Raw genomic sequence first — 22676 nt, forward strand, 5'->3', positions numbered from 1 at the left:
TTGTCTCTTTAGAGAGTATAATTAAACATATTTGAAACAGAAACAAAGTCCCATGAGAACCTCTTATTTAAATAAACAAGTCACAGCAACTTTAATGGCAGTAACTGTGCTATTAATATCAAATACAAAAAGTCTAATTTGTCACTTCAAATGCAACAAAGCTGTAAATTATTCACACAGTAGATCATCATTATATTATAGCAAATAAACTTTAACTACAGTCAACTTGTTTTACAACGTGCCCAAGAAGATATGTCCATTTACAACCTGTAAGTCTGATCCAGGCTCAGGATCATATTGTCAATGTATACTACATAATACAGTGTCAGTAAGTGTTTGAGTTAATCACAAGACCAATCTGCTGAACAGTATTTCAACAGAGCATAGTTTTATACACCACTAAGCAGACGCTTGTACATTGAATTCACACATTTTTAGTAGGTGTATGTGATCCCTGCGGTAATTGAACCCGCAACCTTGGTATTGCTAACGCCACGCAACAACTGTTCCACACAAGACTACTTCTCTCTACCCTCCCCTCATTGGCTAATTATAATACTGCAGTTGTATACAGTAATAGTACCAGCTAAACCAGCTTCGGGTTCTTTAGGGCACTATGTAGCAAAACTTTTTGCAACTGAAAGCTATGTGTGTTTCTTTATTGGACCAGTCCAGACAGTACCTGTTTCATTCTGTTTCGAAGCGTTTTCTTCCGTTTTTAACCAACTGAACACAACCCTCCTAGAGCTCCACCTCCTCCCAGTCAGAAAGTGAACAGGGCCATGTTCAGTACGAAAACGTTTTTGAACGTTGCAGATAGAAATACCACAAATACTGCAGACATGATTCTTTATTCTACATGTGAGATGCATGTTCGTTTTACATAGCATACAGTGCATTCGGAAAGTATTCAGACCCTTTGACTTTTTCCACATTTGGTTAGATTACAGCCTTGTTCTAAAACGGATTAAATTGCTTTTAATGGTGGTCACTCTGATGGTCACTATGGAGTTCTGTCAGAGTGACCATTGGGTTCCTGGTCCAAGGCCCTTTTCCCTGATTGCTCAGTTTGGCCAGCAGCCAGCTCTAGGAAAAGTCTTGGGGTTTACAAACTTCTCCCATTTAAGAATGATGCAGGCCACTTTGTTATTGGGGACCTTCAAAGCTGCAGACATTTTTTTGTACCCTTCCCCAGATCTGTGCCTCGACACAATCCTGTCTTGGAACTCTACGGACAATTCCTTCGACCTCATGGCTTGGTTTTTGCTCTGACATGCACTGTCAACTGTGGGACCTTATATATACAGGTGCGTGTCTTTCCAAATCATGTCCAATCAATTGAATTTACCACAGGTGGAATCCAATCAAGTTGTAGAAACATCTCAAGGATGATAAATGGAAACAGGATCCACCAGAGCTCAATTTCGAGTCTCATAGCAAATGGTCTGAATATTTATGTAAATAAGGTATTTCTGTAAGGTATTTAAATGTTAATACATTTGCAAACATTTGTAAAAAACTGTTTTCACTTTGTCATTATGGGGTATTGTGTGTAGATTGATGGGGAAATCTTTTATTTGAATCCGTTTTAGAATAAGGCTGTAACGTAACAGAATGTGGAAAAGGTAAAGGGGTCTGAAAACCTTCCGAATGCACTCTATATCTATCTGAACGTTCCCAAACTTTGCGTTCTGCTGAATGCAGGGCTGTGAAGGTCATGGAATTTTGGATCTCTGTAATTGGCCAGTCAAATGAGCGCGGTCACTGTTATGTGCAGTTAAGAGCAAGGCGTGCTGCTTTGCTAGGTCTTTCTTTGCTGCACTTCACCATATTACAGGACAGTAATCTAAGGAACCGAAGACTCGTTTGGTTGTTTCAGCAAGGAGGAACAGAGTTTCATCAGGTTGTTAAAACTCCATGTTATGGCCGATATGGACTCAACCACACGAATGCCCGGCCGTTCCATCTTCATTGTTCGCTCCACACAAACGGCTATGATGGTTATTTTATTTTCATTACGGTCATCCATTACCTACCGTCAGTTACGCGGTTATACGGTAATTGTGCTTAACGGGCGCCAGGTGTGTTCAGAGGACTGATATATGAGGAAATAATCAACTATCAGAATACCATCTGCTGGTTTCTTCAGCTTTATACAGGTCATTTGATACGAATTTGATACATTTTGAATGAAAAATGGGAGTGAACAGCGCATAAAGGGATCAAATAAAGCGTTTGCAGTCTGCATGTTGACGTACTTCTACAACACTATACAACTGTCAAAAACGGTCAATAAAAGGAAGTGAACACAGTGAACCAGAGCCAAATATTTAAAATAATGGATTGGAGGTGAACTATTGATTACATCTAGTATAAAAATTGTCTTTGACATGTCCTCTGACTATAAGTTTTGTAGTGAAGACAGCTTTGAGGTGTTTTAAAAAAAAAATGTTTTCTTCCCACTCCAATTTTCGCCACAAATATGAATATAGAATGAGTCAACAACATTATTTGGGTTTACAGAATATTAACTTTTAAAAGTGCGATTTTCACTGTATTATTACTTTAAAGAGAATTTCCTGCAATTCTGTGGATTTTGCCATGGCTAATGCTGTGTTATTTTGCTCAAACATAATAACAAAATCAATACTGCTAAATTCATTTGTTTGGGAATTTTCAATTCTCCCTGACTCTCTAGCTTTTATTTTGGTGATTGTTAGTTCTCAAAGATTATATTGTTTAATAAAATATAGGCACATTATCTTTACTACATCATTTATATCTGGTTTTAGTCGTTTGAGTTGACACTGAAAGTGTTTTTCCATCCCAAAAAAGTGTTACACTGTTAGCCCAAGGATTTCAATGGCAAAAAAATCTCTGACAGTATCACTGCAGTATCACAGTTGTGACTGGATAAGTGGTACCCTTGGGGCTGAGCATGCAGTATGACATTCTGTTGGACCTCACTTTTCAAGTAGATGCCATACCCTAGTCGTTCCTCTCCTTTCCATCCCATGTAAAGGGCAATACATTATGCCACTAAACAACGCAGTCAATTAAAAAAATCGCTAACATTTTCTAGCTAATTAATTTTTGGACTCGCTCCACTCCATAGCCTCTGGGTGTGTCCCAAATGACACCCTATTCCCTAGATAGTGCCCTTTTTTTGACCAGGGTCCATTGGGCCCTGGTCAAAGTACTGCACAATATAGGGAATAGGATGCCATTTGGAACACAGCCTCTACGTGCTGCACATGAACCCATGGGTCTGAAGCATCCATTGTAACTATGCGAATAGCGAGGTTAGCGTCATTGCGGAAGTTAATGAGAACTGCTATTTACATTTAATGAGCCTGCCCACACACCGTTCAGAGGCTACAACACGCTACATTTAGCCTTACGTATCTCCTTTACAGCCTTGACACTCATCTTTTTCGATGATCTGAAATGGCAGTGAACTACTTTTGGGCAGGGCCTAATGGCACCCCATTCAAGGTCAAAGGTAGTGCACTGTGTAATGAATAGGGTGCCCTAGTAATATACTGTCACTCATATTGTGTTTTCCCCCCATCCCCAGACAGACTACTTTCAATGTAAATTGGAGGTTCATCCTGACTTTGAGTTCTGGCCTATTCCTCCCCACACATCAAAATAACTCCAAATGTCCTAGCTAAGAGCCAGCTGCTTAGACAGGCTATTTTCCCTGCATGGGAATGACAAACTCGTTTTCGCCTGCCTGGTACCTATTTGAAAGATGTCACATTCGCACATCTGTCAGATCCATCAAATCCTCTACTAAATAACCGTACGCCCGCCACGCGTTGTCTCGTTTGATTTGTGTCCTAAACTCAAACGTCAGACTCAAGCGTGCCCGCTAAATCAAACGCCACAACGACTACTGAGGTAAAAAGACGTGGTTCACACGTAGGCTTGTCAGTCTCTTGGCACCTGGATGAGTTGAAAGAAACACAGACAGTGTATTATCTGGCAGTAGGAGTATGTCCATAGCTGTAGTTTGTGTGTCAAGGTTGCTGAAATCTAAAATGGAATGGTGTCATGGGTTTCTATTACAGGTTGTTTGGAGCCCAGAGTGCCTGCAGTATGGAAAGCTCTGCTACTCCATGGTGGCAGTGTGGGATGACATAAATATGGGAAATGAGGGTAATATGGAGGGATGAGAGTAATATGGGGGAATCAGGGTAATATGGAGGGATGAGAGTAATTTGGGGGGATCAGGGTAATATGGAGGGATGAGAGTAATAAGGGGGGGATCAGGGTAATATGGAGGGATGAGGGTAATATGGAGGGATCAGGGTAATATGGAGGGATGAGAGTAATATGGGGGGGATCAGGGTAATATGGAGGGATGAGAGTAATATGGGGGGATCAGGGTAATATGGAGGGATAAGAGTAATATGGGGGGGATCAGGGTAATATGGAGGGATGAGAGTAATATGGGGGGATCAGGGTAATATGGAGGGATGAGAGTAATATGGGGGGATCAGGGTAATATGGAGGGATGAGAGTAATATGGGGGGATCAGGGTAATATGGAGGGATGAGATTATTATGGGGGGATCAGGGTAATATGGAGGGATGGGAGTAATATGGGGGATGAGAGTAATATGGAGGGATCAGGGTAATATGGAGGAATGAGAGTAATATGATGGGATGAGGGTAATATGGAGGGATGAGAGTAATATGGGGGATGAGAGTAATATGGAGGGATGAGATTATTATGGGGGGATCAGGGTAATATGGAGGGATGGGAGTAATATGGGGGATGAGAGTAATATGGAGGGATCAGGGTAATATGGAGGAATGAGAGTAATATGATGGGATGAGGGTAATATGGAGGGATGAGAGTAATATGGGGGATGAGAGTAATATGGAGGGATCAGGGTAATATGGAGGGATGAGAGTAATATGATGGGATGAGGGTAATATGGGGGGATGAGGGTAATATGGAGGGATGAGGGTAAATGGGGGATGAGGGGAATATAGGGGAATATGGGTAATTTGAAGGGATGAGGGTGATATGGAGGGATGAGGGTAATATGGAGGGATGTTGGTAATATGGAGTTCAGTGGACTGCAAGAGGGGAGAAAGGCCACAACAGGCTACTCGTCTATATGATTACAAGTTAATAGTGATTTAATAATAAATGCTTTTGCGGTCTCATATTCATGGTACTCTTCACTCATGAGACAAGTAGATTTTTTCTGTGTAGATGATTAAGATATGAGGTGTTGTGCTTATTATAAACCGGGTAGTTCGGGCTCCAAATGCTGATTGTCTGAAAGCCGTGGTATGTCAGATTGTATTCTAATTACGTTGGTAACCAGTTTATGATAGCAACAAAGGCACACTATATTGGTCATATACGACACCTCCTCGGGCCTTATTGCTTAAATATTAAATATAACCCTCCGGAAGATTTACAGTATCCAGTGTCAAAGGAAGGCCATGAAGATCATCAAGGACCTCAGCCACCTGAGTCACGGTCTGTTCACCCCGCTAGCATCTAGAAGACGGAGACAGTACAGATTCATCAAAGCTGGGACTGAGAGACTGAAAAACAGCTTCCATCTCCAGCCAATCAGACTGTTGAACAGCCATCTCCTGTAGTAAGAAACAAAGATAGACTCACTCACTCACACAAAACACAAACACAAGCTCACACACACACCTCATACACACGCGGACTCCTGTACTTGTGAGGATCGACGCTGGAGAAAAGAAGCAGGTACAGGGAGAACACATAATAAACAATGGATGTGAAACAGGACAGGAACAGCGTCTGGACAGGGGACAAAATAATGACATCAATGCTGACACCGGGAACAAATGGGGGAGCAGACAGTTATAGACGGGGCAATCAACAAAGGGAAGGGGTCCAGGTGAGTCCAATGAGCACTGCTGCGCATAATGATGGCGACAGGTGTGCGTAATGAAGGGCAGCCTGGCGCCCTCGAACGCCAAAGAAGGAGAGCAGGAGCAGACGTGACAGTACTCACACACACATAGCCAACGCTGCTGTTCCATGTATATACAGACATTAAATACTGGACCTTTGCCTTCACACTGTGTATTCATGTACTGTTTTCTTCACATAGTTCATTATAATATACAGTGCCTTCAGAAAGTATTCATACCCTTTGACTTCAGTGGAGGATGCTGAGTGGAGGACGGCTCATAATAATGGCTGGAACGGAACAAATGGACTGGCATAAAGCACATGGAAACCATGTGTTTGATGTCTTTGATAACATTCCACTTTTTCCCCTCCAGCCATTACCAAGAGCCCGCCCCTCCCAATGAAACTGCCACCAACCAATACTCCTGTGCTTGTTGCACAAGTGAAATATCATCTTACATAAATGAGTTAGAAAATGGAATGCATTTAATAAAGCTTCAACGTTACCGTGCGATACTCTAATACTCCTGTGCTTGTTGTGTTACAGCCTGAATTCAGAATTGATTAAATAGATTTTTGTTCTCACCCATCTACACACAATACCCTATAATGACAAAGTGAAAACATGTTTTTAGAAATGTTTGCAAATGTATTGAAAATGACATAAGTATTCAGCTCTGAGTCTTTCTGTGTCACGTTCTGACCTTTATTTCCTTTGTTTTGTATTTATTTAGTATGGTCAGGGCGTGAGTTGGGTGGGCAGTCAATGTTTGATTTTCTATGATTTGGGGATTTCTATGTTTCGGCCTAGATTGGTTCTCAATCAGAGGCAGGTGTCATTAGTTGTCTCTGATTGAGAATCATACTTAGGTAGCATGGGTTGCACTGTTTGTTTGTGGGTGATTGTCTATGTTGATTGCTTGTTTCAGCACAGTTCGCATTAGCTTCACGGTTGTTATTTCGTTTATTGTTTTTGTATAGTGTTTCAGTGTTTTCTTTATAAAAATTCATGAGGAGCACATACCACGCCGCATTTTGGTCCTCCGATCCATCTCGCCTCTCCTCTTCAGATGAAGAGGAGGACGACCGTGACAGAATCACCCACCAACCAAGGACCAAGCGGCGTGGTAAAAGACAGCGACGACAGCAGCAGCAGCAGCAACAACAGCGGCCAGCATCACAGGACTCCTGGACATGGGAGGAGATACTGAATGGAGAGGGACCCTGGGCACAGGCTGGGGAATATCGCCGCCCCAAAGCAGAGCTGGAGGCAGCGAAAGCTGAGCGGCGGCGATATGAGGAGGCAGCACGGCAGTGCGACAGGTACAAGAGGCAGCCCCCAATTTTTTGGGGGGAGGCACACGAGGTGTGGAGCTAAGCCAGGTAGCAGACCTGAGCTCACTCCTCGTGCTTATTATAAGCAGCGCGTTACTGGTCAGGCACCGTGTTACGGTGTCGCCAGTACGTGTCCATAGCCCGGTGCGCTATAAAGCAGCCCCCCGAGAGTGTCATGCGAGTGCGGGCATCGAGCCAGGGCGTATGGTGCCTGCTCAGCGGGTCTGGTCGCCGGTACGCAGAGGCGCCCAGAGCCCCTCTGCCCCGAGCTTCCGCCCTGAGCTGCCGCCCCTCTGTCCCGAGCTTCCGCCCTCTGTCCCGAGCTGCCCCTCTGTCCCGAGCTGCCCCTCTGTCCATTGAGAAGGGTTGCCATGGTTAGGAAGCCACGGAGGCGAACAATGAGGCGGACTAAGACGATGGTGAAGTGGGGTCCGCGTCCCGCACCAGAGCCGCCACCGCGGACAGACGCCCACCCAGACCCTCCCCTATAGATTTTGCGGCCGGAGTCCGCACCTTTGTTTGTCTTAAACTTTCTCGACATTAGATTATATGGACGGTATACCCGATACAAATCTTACTTGCTGAATAAAGATCACTGACCTTATCTTGCAGCTGAGAATTCAATGTTGGTTGGATTTTGTCACTGTTTTCTGTCGTGTACCAGTTTGCCACCGGCCTGAAATGGAACCTCAATTTCCAGAGGTCAGGCCTTTAACTTCCTCTGATCCGTCCGTGCACGGTTTTCGGGGCTCCCATAGGACGACAGAAAACAGGTATTGAAATCCGGTTTCGAAGGACCAAGCTGTCAAGAGAATTTTCAATCCCAATGAAAATAACAATCCATCAATAGCTTTGACCAATCCCGAGGTTTGTAAGACCATGGGTTCAATAATAATTAGTCAAAGACTCAGCTTATGCAAAAGGTTAGTACAGTTTATTCACGAGAACGTTCTGAAGTCCACAATACAAAGACATCCGTTTTCTAGCGGCACACAAACAGCAGATATCATACGCACATACATACACATGAACAGTAGGTATCCTACGCACATACTTTATCACTATCCAGCCGAGAAAGATTAGGGAGACCGTGGGAAGCACTCCCTGTCCTCCCTCAAATCTCTCAGAGGCCCCTAGCAAACTCGGCACCGAATTTTGCTCAGACAGTCTGTGTTTAAGTTACTATAAAGACATTTTGTACAGAGGTATAATTTTACTGACTTAACCTACACACCTGATTACTAGTAACTGTATGATTCTAATCAATTTCATACAATTATATGGTTTCAGGGTGGAATATTCTAATCATTAACTTAAACATATAAATTCCATAATCAGGAAAATGCCTTCTTGGTAAGCAACTCCAGTGCAGATTTGGCCTTGTGTTTTATTGTCCTTCTGAAAGGTGAATTTATTTCCCAGTATCTGGTGGAAAGCAGACTGCACTAGGTTTTCCTCTAGGATTTTACCTGTGCTTAGCGCCATTACGTTTATTTTTTATCATAAACTCCTCAGTCCACCTCAGCTTTTCGCTTTTTATTAATTTGTAAACACTCCTAAAAACATAATTCCACATTGACATTTTGAGGTATTGTGTGTAGGCCAGTGCCAAAAAAAATCTCAATTTAATCTATTTTAAATTCAGGCTGTAGCACAACAACATTTGGAAACTCAAGAGGTGTGAATACTTTCTGAAGGCACTGTAAGCATAGATTACATTTGGATATATTATAGATTATATTATACACTATATACTGTGTTATTTGGGTTGTTAACTGGAATCGTTCTGACATCCGTGATTTCTTGTTTCTAGTTTTGATGATTATTTGTGCACTTGTTTGACATTTTGGCTGCACTGTTAGGAGCTAGTAAAACAAGCATCTGCTAAATTGTCTATGCGTCCAATATACTGTGATTTGAACTCTCTTCATTATTATCATATCATTATACATATCATTATTCTCTTAACTGCTTTAACAAATCCTTCGTACATTGAGAAGGAAAAATACTCACCTAACAATGACTGGCTCTCTAAAGGTCATGAAGTGTATTACAATTGGAAAAAGTAAAGGTAGATGTACTGTTTCATGCCTATTTAGTGGTAAAAATAAAGATCTCAGAGGCTCCGACTCAGGGGGGATTAGAACATTTCATATCCACTCTTAGTTCAGTTCCCACAATTCTACTGAATGTGGATCCACGTTATTACCAGAGTGGAGTGTCAGGTGGCGTTATAATTAAATGCAGAACAACAAGAACAAAACAGAGCTGCTGCATCAAAGACCAGAGCTTCTCCTTTCACACAGTCTATACCCAGATGGAAATAAACACACACACACACACACACAGTCTATACCCAGATGGAAGTAAACACACACACACACAGTCTATACCCAGATGGAAGTAAACACACACACACACACACAGTCTATACCCAGATGGAAGTAAACACACACACACACACACAGTCTATACCCAGATGGAAGTAAACACACACACACACACAGTCTATACCCAGATGGAAGTAAACACACACACACACACAGTCTATACCCAGATGGAAGTAAACACACACACACACACACAGTCTATACCCAGATGGAAGTAAACACACACGCACACACACAGTCTATACCCAGATGGAAGTAAACACACACACACACACACAGTCTATACCCAGATGGAAGTAAACACACACACACACAGTCTATACCCAGATGGAAGTAAACACACACACACACACACACAGTCTATACCCAGATGGAAGTAAACACACACACACACAGTCTATACCCAGATGGAAATACACACACACACACAGTCTATACCCAGATGGAAATAAACACACACACACACACACACACACACACACACAGTCTATACCCAGATGGATGTACACACACACACACACACACACACACACACACACACACACACACACACACACACACACACACACACACACACACACACACACACACACACAGACAGTTATTTTTACATCAGACATCAACAGAATAGAAGCACAATGTTCCTATTGCAAAGAGTGAGAGGGGACTTTTTCATTATTCCACACACACAATAGGTAATTACTGGGGAGTAGATTGATAAGGTCTGTTATTCGCAGTAAGAATGTCAAGCCTTTCATATGGATGGCGTTGATAGAAATAATTATTTCATATTGATTTAATTATTTTATGAAACCACAGAGTGACATAATGTCATTGTTTAAATGCCATCTATGAGACCATTTGTATTAGTTTGTCACAGAGAGACATGGCCTGAACAGAACAGGGGAGAATAAGAACTGTATTGATATGCTACATTTCTAAAGTCTGTACATCATGCATGGATATAAGATGCCGGGTGTCATATTATTCCTCAGCGGGTCCATTTGATAATCGTTATTAGCCACAGACCCAATAGGAAAGCGAAGAAGAGTGAGATGTTTAAAGATCCTTACATGAAATGCAATCACATTCATTCTGCGGGCTGACAGACAGACAGGCTTCTTAGGGAACACATACCCACCCACCCACCCTGCCACCCTAACCACCCAGGCTGCTGATGTGTGATATCATTGATTATCTGTACAGCTGGATGTGAGCCTGGGGCTTTGTGGGACATGAGGAGTGGATGTGTCCTCAGCAGGTGCAGCAGCACCAGGCTCTGACGAGGGTTCAGCCCCAGAGGATTTCACCACCAGCCGCTCTGCTCTACCAGGGGATTCAAACCTCATTATTGCTCGGCTCACTTGGAAGGTTTACCGTGATGTGAAAGTCAGACACCTGTGCACAGAGGAGGTCAGAGTAATGGGCATTTGGCGACTACTGTACATGACTAGATGATAGCACAGTAGACGACCTACTTGGTGACTAGATGATAGCACAGTAGACTACCTACTTGGTGACTAGATGATAGCACAGTAGACTAACTACTAGGTGACTAGATGATAGCACAGTAGACTAACTACTAGGTGACTAGATGATAGCACAGTAGACTACCTACTTGGTGACTAGATGATAGCACAGTAGACTACCTACTTGGTGACTAGATGATAGCACAGTAGACTACCTACTTGGTGACTAGATGATAGCACAGTAGACTAACTACTAGGTGACTAGATGATAGCACAGTAGACTACCTACCGAGGTGGCTGCGTAGGCTGCTGGTGTAACGGCTGTGATTCAATAAAACACAGTTGTGGGATAAGTACCTTTGTTTGAAACCTGAAGGCCTACGCTTTAGCCCAGTGGGCTAACATAGTCTTGTAGCAGGATCCCATGGTTTCATACCTTGGCAGTCACATTCAGACAGCTATTTTTTTTAAACAACTTGATTTGACAATATTGAGATACTTATATTTAATGTAATTTGTACTTAGAAAGTTTTGAAATGCAGTGTACCTCACACTGGCAGGCTGACAGGGAAGCTTGCGAAATAGAGAGCAAAGTTGCTACCCCACTCTGTTGATCTGGCAGAGTGCCTTGCAAAATAGTAATCCTCAAAACAGCAAGAGACTGAATTCTTGATCCAGGAATCACATGAAACATTTTTCTCCAGATCTCAGAAATTTGTGTTATTTTATGTGTAAAGGTTGCACCATTACAGCAGCAGCCAGAGAGCGTCTGGGGTAGCAGGTATGAAATAGAAAAAAGAGGACCATGCTGAGCTTTTGTCGTGGAGCCAGCAGTAAACAGACCAAAATACTCCCCACACCACGGATACAATAGCAGATCTATTCCTCCACCATGCAGGTCACAGGATAAAGAGTACAGCAGGTCTGGAGGTCAACAGGTCTTTCCATCCGTTATGGATTGTGATTCAGTAAAATCACAAGGAGAAATAGGGGTGGTTATCTACTCAGTTGTCATTCACTGTTGATGTCTACAAATGTGCTCTTACTATGGATTCAGGCTACTTTAAGCAACCAAACTAGTGGAAATCAGTCATTTCTGATGGAAGAGTTTAGCAAATCGATGCAAACATTCAGCTTAACCTACCTTTTTTGTGTGCTGTTCTGATTGCTGTTTGGAAGAAACACTTGTGGAGAGGTCATGTTTGCCGCCTACTAGCCCAACACTTGCAGCGACTTTTCAGGTGAAGTTTTGAACTCCACTTTTGAACTTTGATAGCTAGGTTGATGGACCAATGTTCTGACCTCCATTGCACTTAGTGACCTTATCATGCCATTCTATCACTGCACCAGATTTACTATTGATTTTGTAAATGGTTAGCCTGGGGAATGATATTCTCGTATAGTGAATTCAGGTAAAGCTCTTATCTGTTGGCTTTAAAAGTCTCAACAAGTGCTTCGGGGCTTGTCTGAGTTTCACCCACTCTCTGACATTACCAATTGTGAGGTCACAAACATTGATATTACTGACTGACCATTACCACTGGCTACCTTCACTAATTCTACCCTTTTTTTAAAATCCTGCAGTACTTTATTTTACCCTCTATCTCCCTCAACCTCCTTTTCTCCCTCTCTCTGCCGTTCCCTCTCTCTCTTTCTCTACCTTTCTATTTGTCTCTTTGACTCTTCCTCCTCTCTCTCCTCTCTCTCCTCTGATCAAAGGGAAGTAGGCCTATTATGCATATAACTGAGGGAAGGAACTCAATTTGACTGACTAGAATTCATCAGAGCGAGTAATCAGCCACAGCTTTATTCTGAGACGCTGACACGTTCACCCCACACAACGCTACATTCATCTACCATACTGTTATGGCTTCACAACCTTGTTGTTTTCAACACGCCTGGATGTTCTCTCCTGTTTTGAAAGGTGGGAGTTTAAATAGAAAATAGAAAATGAGACTGACATGCTATAACCTCCATTTTGATAATTAGATGGATTTATTTCATTTTCAGACAATGTAGGAATCACAGTGTACATACGATTTAGATGTAAATAATGACACCTTGGCCTCATGAATATATCTCAGACAACCATGATATTTAAACACACACACACATACGTACACAACACCACCTCTACAAGTACACACTCTCTACACACACCCCTCTACACACACACAATGTCAGTCACATCTGTATTTAGGCATGTCTAAATTTCACAGGTGTTTTCATCCTGATGGCTTGGGTAATGTAGCAGGAAGTTAGTGTGAGGAAGTGTGATGTGTGATCTGACCTAGATGTTTGTTTCAGGGAAGCAGCCTCCCAGTCCTATGAAACAGATGACAGAGTGCCCATAAAACCAGTATATGACTAACTTTAATTGCTTTCTACTGCCTCCCAAAAACCACAAGGACATACAGGCTTATTTCTTCTTTACTTGTGTTTCCTCTATGGACAAAGAGTTTTAAGGGGCAAGGCAGGGCTTTTGTAAATTGATTGTGTTTAAGGATTTTTATGACTTATCTTAGAAAAGGAATTAAAACAAGAGCGCTGATATTACTGTTTCAGTGGTTGTTGGCTTAGATTCAGTCCCAATAAAAAAATGTATTGTAAATCTTATCAACCATTTCCTGCTGTAAGTCCACGACCTGAACCAAAGTTTCCATTGAGATGAATATCTTAACTTCACGCCTGCTCCCGCTCTTCCCGGCTGCCCTGCATTACGCACTCCTGCCACCATCATTACGCACACCTGCCTTCCCTCGTCACGCGCATCAGCGAATTATTGGGCTCACCTGGAATCAATAACCTGTTTATTACCTCCCCTATATGTGTCAGTTTCCCAGCTCTGTTCCCCACTGCTGTATTGATTGTCGTCTGTCTTTGTATACCCGTGTGCTGACACTGTTCCTGTCCTGTTTTCATGTCTGTTCTGATTAAATGTCGACTCCCCATACCCGCTTCTCTTCTCCAGCGTCATTCCTTACGTAACGTGGCAGCGATATTTTCTAATGACATAATCGGTGACTTTGTAAAGCAGCTCAACCGTTCTGACAGATATTTGTGATGGATTATGATGAATGTACTCCTACCATAAATCAAATTAAAGTGCAATTGTCATGTACACAGATTAGCTAAAGCAGATGCAGCGAAATGCTTTTGTTCCTAGCTCCAGCAGTGCAGTAAATGTCTAACAGTACAATACTAAAACACAAATAATCCCAAAACAAGAAGAGGAAGAAACAAGAGATTAAGAAACATCAGAACGATAACCATATTGTGCATATTGACTAAATACTGTATTCGGATGAACTTTTGATTTACAAGAGAGTCTAAGTTACCATACAGAACAGAACACATGTATAAAAGTCTGAGTTCTTTCAAGTTCAAGATTTCAGTCTGAAGGTACTTGCCATGTTCCATTTTGTTCACTGCATTCGGTTGCCCAGAAAAACAAACATGACATAATTGAGAGGGGAAAATTTCTAAAAGATCATCTGATCCCTGTGAAAATACTACCCAACCATCAGTCTATTTGTTCTTCTGCTTGTGTGGATCAGTGTTTCCTAGCTGTCTGCCTTCATCTTCACCAGATTACATTGTATTTGTTTAGTTTGTTCTGTTGCCGTGTTTGTGTGTGTGTGTGTGTGTGTGTGTTTACCGTCTCTGATTCTCTCCCCTCCTCATATGGTGATAGGGCACAATGAGGAAAGAGATAGTGATGGAGAGAGAGAGAAGAGAAGGGAGAGAGAGCAAGAGAAGGGATAGAGAGATAGAGAGAGAAAGGGAGGAGAGCTTTCTCTGTCAACAAAGGCATCTGAAGGGGAGTGTTACAGGATCTAGGTCGTCCAGCTTTCCAGCTCTTATAGATTTATATACCGGCTAAGAGCTACACCCAGAACAATTTGTGATTGAGATTGTCAGTAGCCTAAGACAACAGCTATTTATACTAATGGTTCCAACAGCAACACAAGGGAGAGAAGGTAGAAATTGCATTAGTTTAGAAAACTTGTGATTATTTTGTTCATTTAATTCTTCATCTGAACAGCAACAGACCAATAGCATTCAAATTAGTACATTGTTATGGATCCCTGCATTAGAAATGGGTGTTTGGGTGTTCTGGTGTTGTCGTCACACCCCTCACAACAAAATAAATCCATTATCCACCAACTTCAGGTTCAAAGTGAAAAGTCTAAGTTGTTATAATCTTAGTCCTGTCACATCCAGCTGTCAGACCATGCATGGAAAAACTCCCCCTTGTGACATTCTACCAGTGTCACCTGGTCATTACTCTAAATACCAACCGTCTCTGTGCCGACGACGAAATGCAAACAGGATGGCACAGCTGCAAGAATCCAATATTCTAAAACGCTGGTGCCCCTGCCTGCCTGCGCCAGCAACTGTCAAAAATGATTTGATTTATTAAGATTCCATCGCTGAGCTGGGGAAATGGCAACCAGAAATCAATGTAACCTTTTCGGTTTTGAATAATGAAGGAGAGAGGAGAAAAAGCCACTGGTGTGGTCTTGGTAGCGACAAGCACTGTAATGAAATGATTCATGTCACAAAGAAAATCCTGCCATACAAAACTGTCATCAATGAGCATGGTTGGCCATGACTATCACGGAGTACCATTGAGTCATACATTTCCTTTGTGTGATTAGAATTGTATCTGGTGAGTTTTCACACAATTGTGTGCAGTGCATCGTCATTTTGATCTAGAAAGTATTACAACCTGTCAAGCCCTTTAAGCTACACATGATCACAAGCAATTTACACATTCCTGTCAGAGTGTGCTGTGAAAGCCAAACAACTAAAGGTGAATAGACTTTTGTGGGTTAGCACTTATTTGTGGGGTTGTATTGCAAACACCATAGAAATAGAACTAAACTCTGTTGTTAAAACATCTACCGTTGTTAAAGGAGCTGAATGTCTGTAAAATCAACCCAAACTCAGTGTGTTTCCTTGACCCTAGCTGATCAATCTCTTCTATTCCATAACTGAACCCCGCCTTGAATCTAGCATAATTACTCCCATCCCATAACTGAACCCCGCCTTGAATCTAGCATAATGACTCCCATCCCATAACTGAACCCTGTCTTGAATCTAGCATAATGACTCCCATCCCATAACTGAACCCTGTCTTGAATCTAGCATAATGACTCCCATCCCATAACTGAACCCTGTCTTGAATCTAGCATAATGACTCCCATCCCATAACTGAACCCTGTCTTCAATCTAGCATAATGACTCCCATCCCATAACTGAACCCTGTCTTGAATCTAGCATAATGACTCCCATCCCATAACTGAACCCTGTCTTGAATCTAGCATAATGACTCCCATCCCATAACTGAACCCTGTCTTGAATCTAGCATAATGACTCCCATCCCATAACTGAACCCTGTCTTGAATCTAGTATAATGACTCCCATCCCATAACTGAACCCTGTCTTGAATCTAGTATAATGACTCCCATCCCATAACTGAACCCTGTCTTGAATCTAGCATAATGACTCCCATCCCATAACTGAACCCTGTCTTGAATCTAGCATAATGACTCCCATCCCATAACTGAACCCTCTCTTGAATCTAGTATAATGACTCCCATCCCATAACTGAACCCTGTCTTGAATCTAGCATAATGACTCCCATCCCATAACTGAACCCTGTCTTGAATCTAGTATAATGACTCCCATCCCATAACTGAACCCTGTCTTGAATCTAGCATAATGACTCCCATCCCATAACTGAACCCTGTCTTGAATCTAGCATAATGACTCCCATCCCATAACTGAACCCTGTCTTGAATCTAGCATAATGACTCCCATCCCATAACTGAATCCTGTCTTGAATCTAGCATAATGACTCCCATCCCATAACTGAACCCTGTCTTGAATCTAGCATAATGACTCCCATCCCATAACTGAACCCTGTCTTGAATCTAGCATAATGACTCCCATCCCATAACTGAACCCTGTCTTGAATCTAGCATAATGACTCCCATCCCATAACTGAACCCTGTCTTCAATCTAGCATAATGACTCCCATCCCATAACTGAACCCTGTCTTGAATCTAGCATAATGACTCCCATCCCATAACTGAACCCTGTCTTGAATCTAGCATAATGACTCCCATCCCATAACTGAACCCTGTCTTGAATCTAGCATAATGACTCCCATCCCATAACTGAACCCTGTCTTCAATCTAGCATAATGACTCTCATCCAATAACTGAACCCTGTCTTGAATCTAGCATAATGACTCCCATCCCATAACTGAACTATGTCTTGAATCTAGCATAATGACTCCCATCCCATAACTGAACCCATGGCCCCTTCCTGGATAAAGGGATGGTCTGAAATGAGAAGGACGTTAAGAACGTTGAAACTGTAGCCTAGTAATGCATTCAGCTCATTAACATAGGCTCCTATACCAAAATGCCTGGATAATACATATCCCACAGAGACTATACTGAACAAAAATATAAACGCAACATCAACAATTTCAACGATTTTACTGAGCTACATTTCATATAAGGAAATCAGTCAATTGAAATAAATGCATTAAGCCCTAATCTACGGATTTCACATAACTAGGAATACAGATATGCATCTGTTGGTCACAGACCTTAAAACAAAGTAGGGGAGTGGATCAGAAAACCAGTCATTTTCGGGTGTGACCACCGTTTGCCTCATGCAGCGCGACACATCTCCTTCGCATAGAGTTGATCAGGCTGTTGATTGTGGCTGGTGGAATGTAGTCCCACTCCTCTTCAATGGCTATGTGAAGTTGCTGGACATGGGCGTGAACTGGAACACGCTGAAAATAGATAAAATTAAAATAAACATTAAAGATATTTCACTTATCAAAAGGGGAAAAAGGCAAATGTATACCCCAGGCTCCACCCCAGGATACGTAGGCTTCTGCTAGATTTAATGGGTCTCTCACACACACACACATACTCTGTAATGCGCTGCAGGGGATCTTACAGTCGGAGGGTCACGTGGCACTTCCTGTGTAAAATATGTTATTGTGAGTAATTGGCTGTCTAATGAATTCTATTGGCTGCCTTCTGAGGTGCGGGGGAGGAAGGGGGCGGGGGTGGGATGTGTGTCATGCGGCGTCAGGTCTCGAAGCCTCACACCCAAGGGCACCGGTTTATTGGATGTCTTATTGGTTTTTCTGTTGGATTCCATGATCACTATGGTTCTGTGAGGCCCTGGTTGACAGCATGTTGCAAATCCCCTCTAGCCATCCAGCTCCCTACATGAGATCTTATTAATGAAATCGATAGTTTTTTTCTGGAATATTTTTTTTTTTTAACTCAGTAATCTCTCATCAACGATCATTGTTTGTTTTGCACATTCTTTCGATTTGTTGTGTTGTATGAAATGTAAACTCAGAAAATGATTATTAGTCTATGATGGATTAAGGCATATTTTCCTACAAGCGTTTTGTTTTTATGCAAAGAATCCAAAATGTCTTTACAAGACTCGATACAGAGCAAAGCCCAGTAGCAGTCACTTCTGTCAACATGAAGTGCATTGAGAGACTAGTCAAGGATCATATCACCTCCACCTTACCTGTCAACCTAGACCCACTCAATTTGCTTACCGCCCCAACAGGTCCACAGATGATGCAATTGCCATCACACTGCACAAAGCACTATCCCATCTGGACAAGAGGAATACCTATGTAAGAATGCTGTTCATTGACTACAGCTCAGCATTCAACACCATAGTACCCTCCAATTAAGCTTGAGACCCTGGGTCTGGACCCCGCCCTCTGCAACTGGGTCCTGTACTTCCCGACGGGCCGCCCCTAGGTGGTGAAGGTAGGAAACAACATCTAGCACAGAGAGACAGCTGCCTATATCATTGGCCACTTTAATAAATGGAAGACTAGTCACTTTAATAATGCCACTTTAAGAATGTTTACATATCTCACATTACTCATCTCATATGTATCTACTGTATACTGTATCCTTCACTTTACTATGTATTGCATCTTTGCTGTTCTGTCACTGCTCTGCCATATATTTTATACTTATATATTCTCATCCCATTCCTTTACTAGATAGTGTGTATTAGGTTTTGTTGCGGAATTGTTAGGTATTACCTGTTAGATACTGCTACACTGTCGGATCTAGAAGCATAAGCATTTCTCTACACTCGCAATAACATCTGTTAAGCATGTGTATGTGACCAAAACATTTTGATTTGATTTGAGAAAGAAACAACTGCACTCAAGATGGATAGCAGAATCCGTCCTTTTCATCGCTACAGTCCAGCTATGAAAAAGCTATAACTAGCTTACACACACGGGTTGTAAATGGATTTAGGAGGCACCTCTGGTTCAAGGATGGGGAGAGGGATCATTTATCATTACAGCTAAATGAGATCAAGTCTCAATTTAATCAGGCACAGTAAGACATAGAGGAAGCACTCCTTCGCACTTGTGTTTCGGTGACGCTGTGCTGTGAGCACCCGGACATCTTCTGATATTCAGGTAAGAACATGTGGGGAGATACTGTAGCCTTCAAGATTCATCATTCGTAGCATTCAGTGGCTATCCACTTATTTGAGGTCTAATTATATGACCTACTTAATATGTTTAGCGAGTAAACCGTCTTGGAGTTCTAAGGTTCCTTCTCGTTGTGGGTTTTCCATCCTTTACTTTATTATTATTATTACTTTATCCTTTATTATGTAAAGCATGCAACCTCTGTGGAGCATGGACATGTGTACGTATTCATGCTATCTACCACACACTGTCACGTGTGGTAGGACGAGAATCGTTACACACACAGTCATCCTCAATTTCCTCTTGATTCATCCTCTAAATGTATTTCTATAGATTGCAACAACACATTCATTACCAGTGTTGGGGAGTAGTCAACTATATGTAGTTCAACCAAATATTTTTTTATAACTAATCCAAGATAGACCGCAGCCTGTCGTTTCCAGCGGGAGCAAATTAATCATAGTGGGCAGAACAAGCGAGGAGGTGGGCAGAGCCAAGCACGAGCTAGCAAATTCCTATTGGTGTTTTCTAGCGTGTATTTGCATATTTCCATTTGGGAACATCTACTCTGTGAAGTGCTCGTGTGCAATAACTCAATTTGCCCTTGCACTCCTAAACAACACCAAACTTTGGCAAAGGGTAAAGTCTACAAAACTTAGCCCACTCTGTTTGTAAGAGATGTTAGTGTTGGGAACAGAACTGTATCAAGATTCAATGTTTCATTGGTGAGAACATTTGCAGAATGCCAAAATCCATCTCGCTCCATTAACTCCCAATGAGCTTCCTCTCATCACTATATTTGGTGCTCAGTGGAAATGCCAACCGGATGCTTCAGATCAAACATCTGGGTCATTTTTCTATCTGTGGTTCAAGTAGTAATTAAACTACAATTTGCAGTGGCTTGGTGGAAGTTGAACTAAATTCAAATCTTGGTCGTGTTTTCAGGTGTTAATGACTTTTTTTCCATGTAGCTGTGTAGCTAACTACTGGAACTACACACTACATTATTTTGCAAAAAAGGAAGAAAACATCGGTGAAATATGCCTAAATCTCAACTTGAAACATAGTTTTTTTGTTCAATAGGCTAAATTACACATACATTTAACATCTGACTCCACAGTGATCTGTTTTTGCAATTTGCAGTCTATGACATTTCAGAACTAGAGAACGACTTTAAGTAGCTTTCGTTAAGTAAACTATATTTATCTTAAGGGTAGATTAACTTGTGAAGTAATTGGTAGTTTGATAAACCATACATTTTAGTCGTTTAGCAGACACTCTTATCCAGAGCGATTTACAGAAGCAAGTTGGGTTCAGAGTGGCTTCCCCAACACTGTTCAGTACTGATGGACTGCATGCCTGTCCTCTTCTGATTGTCTTCATTCTCTTCATCTTCAAGCAGTGCAGCAGTAGGTGTCAAAACCCCCCCACCAAAAACCATCAATGAACATCTTACTTGCCAACTCGGAGGCCATTTTCATTTTTTTCTCTGGAGGGCAGATCAGGGATGATAAGGAATCGCTAATGAGCCAGGAACTCCTGTTTGGCTAATGTTAGACACATTAAGATCTTTGATGTGAATACAATTGCCTCTTGGACATGTTATGATCTTTGATGTAAGTACAATTTACAGATCCATTAAATTGTACTGCATGCACAGCACTAATAGTAGTATTAACTACAAATACAACAGAGGGCTCTAAACTCTGTAAAGCCCCCAGTGATTGTAGAGCTTGCAGTGTGTTTACATGTGTTATTTGCTGTTCCTTTGAGTCAGAAGTGTGTATACTAAATACACAATAGTGAATTATTTCATTTCTACCATTCCCCATTTATTCCAACCGATAAACATGTGCTCAACATACGTGGTAGAAATATGCCCACTCATCTACTCATATGAAAGGCTGGTGGTTTGGAGTACTCTTCTAGCATCTCTTGTGACAATAGCTTACGTTGATATGGGAGATTGTAGTCATTGATTAATGCTAGTTACTGGCCGTCACAACCATGTTTGGACTGACCTGATTTAGAAGGCAATTATCTCTAGCGAACCATATTGTCTGCTCTAACTACACGGTTGAATCACATTACCACTAGTGTGTCTACTTCTGAAGCACAGCCATTGAACCTAGTATGACATGAAACACATTTTATTTCCTGGAATCATCTCCCATACACTATAATAACTCAACGGTGTCACAGCTGTATAGATTTAAAGTAATTACAGCTAATTGTGTGGCAGCAATTATTGCGACTGAATCTCATGCCTGTTGATTCAGTCTGCTAAACAAATGCCATTTAGCAAGGGCCTAATTAGAGCATTGTTGACACCGTGATGCGGGGAACAGAATCATTGCATGGTGCCCAATCATTCTCCATCTCAATCTTGTTCTCCATGGAGGCAGGGTTACAGCTCGGAGAGAGAAAACATATGGATGTAAATGTATTTTTTGTTTTACACAATGTTTCTCTCAAACACCATTTAGCCACCTGAGGTTATGGACAATGCAATAGATTCACCAGTGGAGGCTGGTGGAAGGATACATGGGGTAGAATGGGGAGCCCGTCCTCCTTATTTCTCCTTCCACTAGCCTCCACTGGAATACACCTCCATATCTTGCTATGATTTTTAGGTTACTGTCATTTGCATAATCATGAAATTGTTTAACATCAACGCCCCAGACCAACAGGAGGGAGATCATTCAATGTCATTTAGTTTAGTGTTATCTGAGCCATTTTGCTTCTAAGCCATATTCAGGGGCACCGTATGGGGGAGAAAAGTTAAGACTATTCTAAGGGCCTGTGACTGATAGGGCCCCCCCCCCCCCCCCTTGCTTGCTAGCAAGAAGGCTCGGCGCTGGGCTCTTGGTGAGTAAGGATGAGCAAGGGCCAGTGAAAACTGTTATATGGCATGGCTATGGATATTGGATCACTACACACATGATGCCCACAGGCTGAGAAAAAGACTGAGAACAGACTGAGAACAAGATATATCTCAAAGTAATGGCTGGATTGCCATAAGAATCAAGACCCCAAGTGGAAGAA

This window comes from Oncorhynchus mykiss, chromosome 10, assembly GCF_057628025.1.
Source record: "Oncorhynchus mykiss isolate SJ-2025 chromosome 10, ASM5762802v1, whole genome shotgun sequence".
NCBI lineage: Eukaryota > Metazoa > Chordata > Actinopteri > Salmoniformes > Salmonidae > Oncorhynchus > Oncorhynchus mykiss.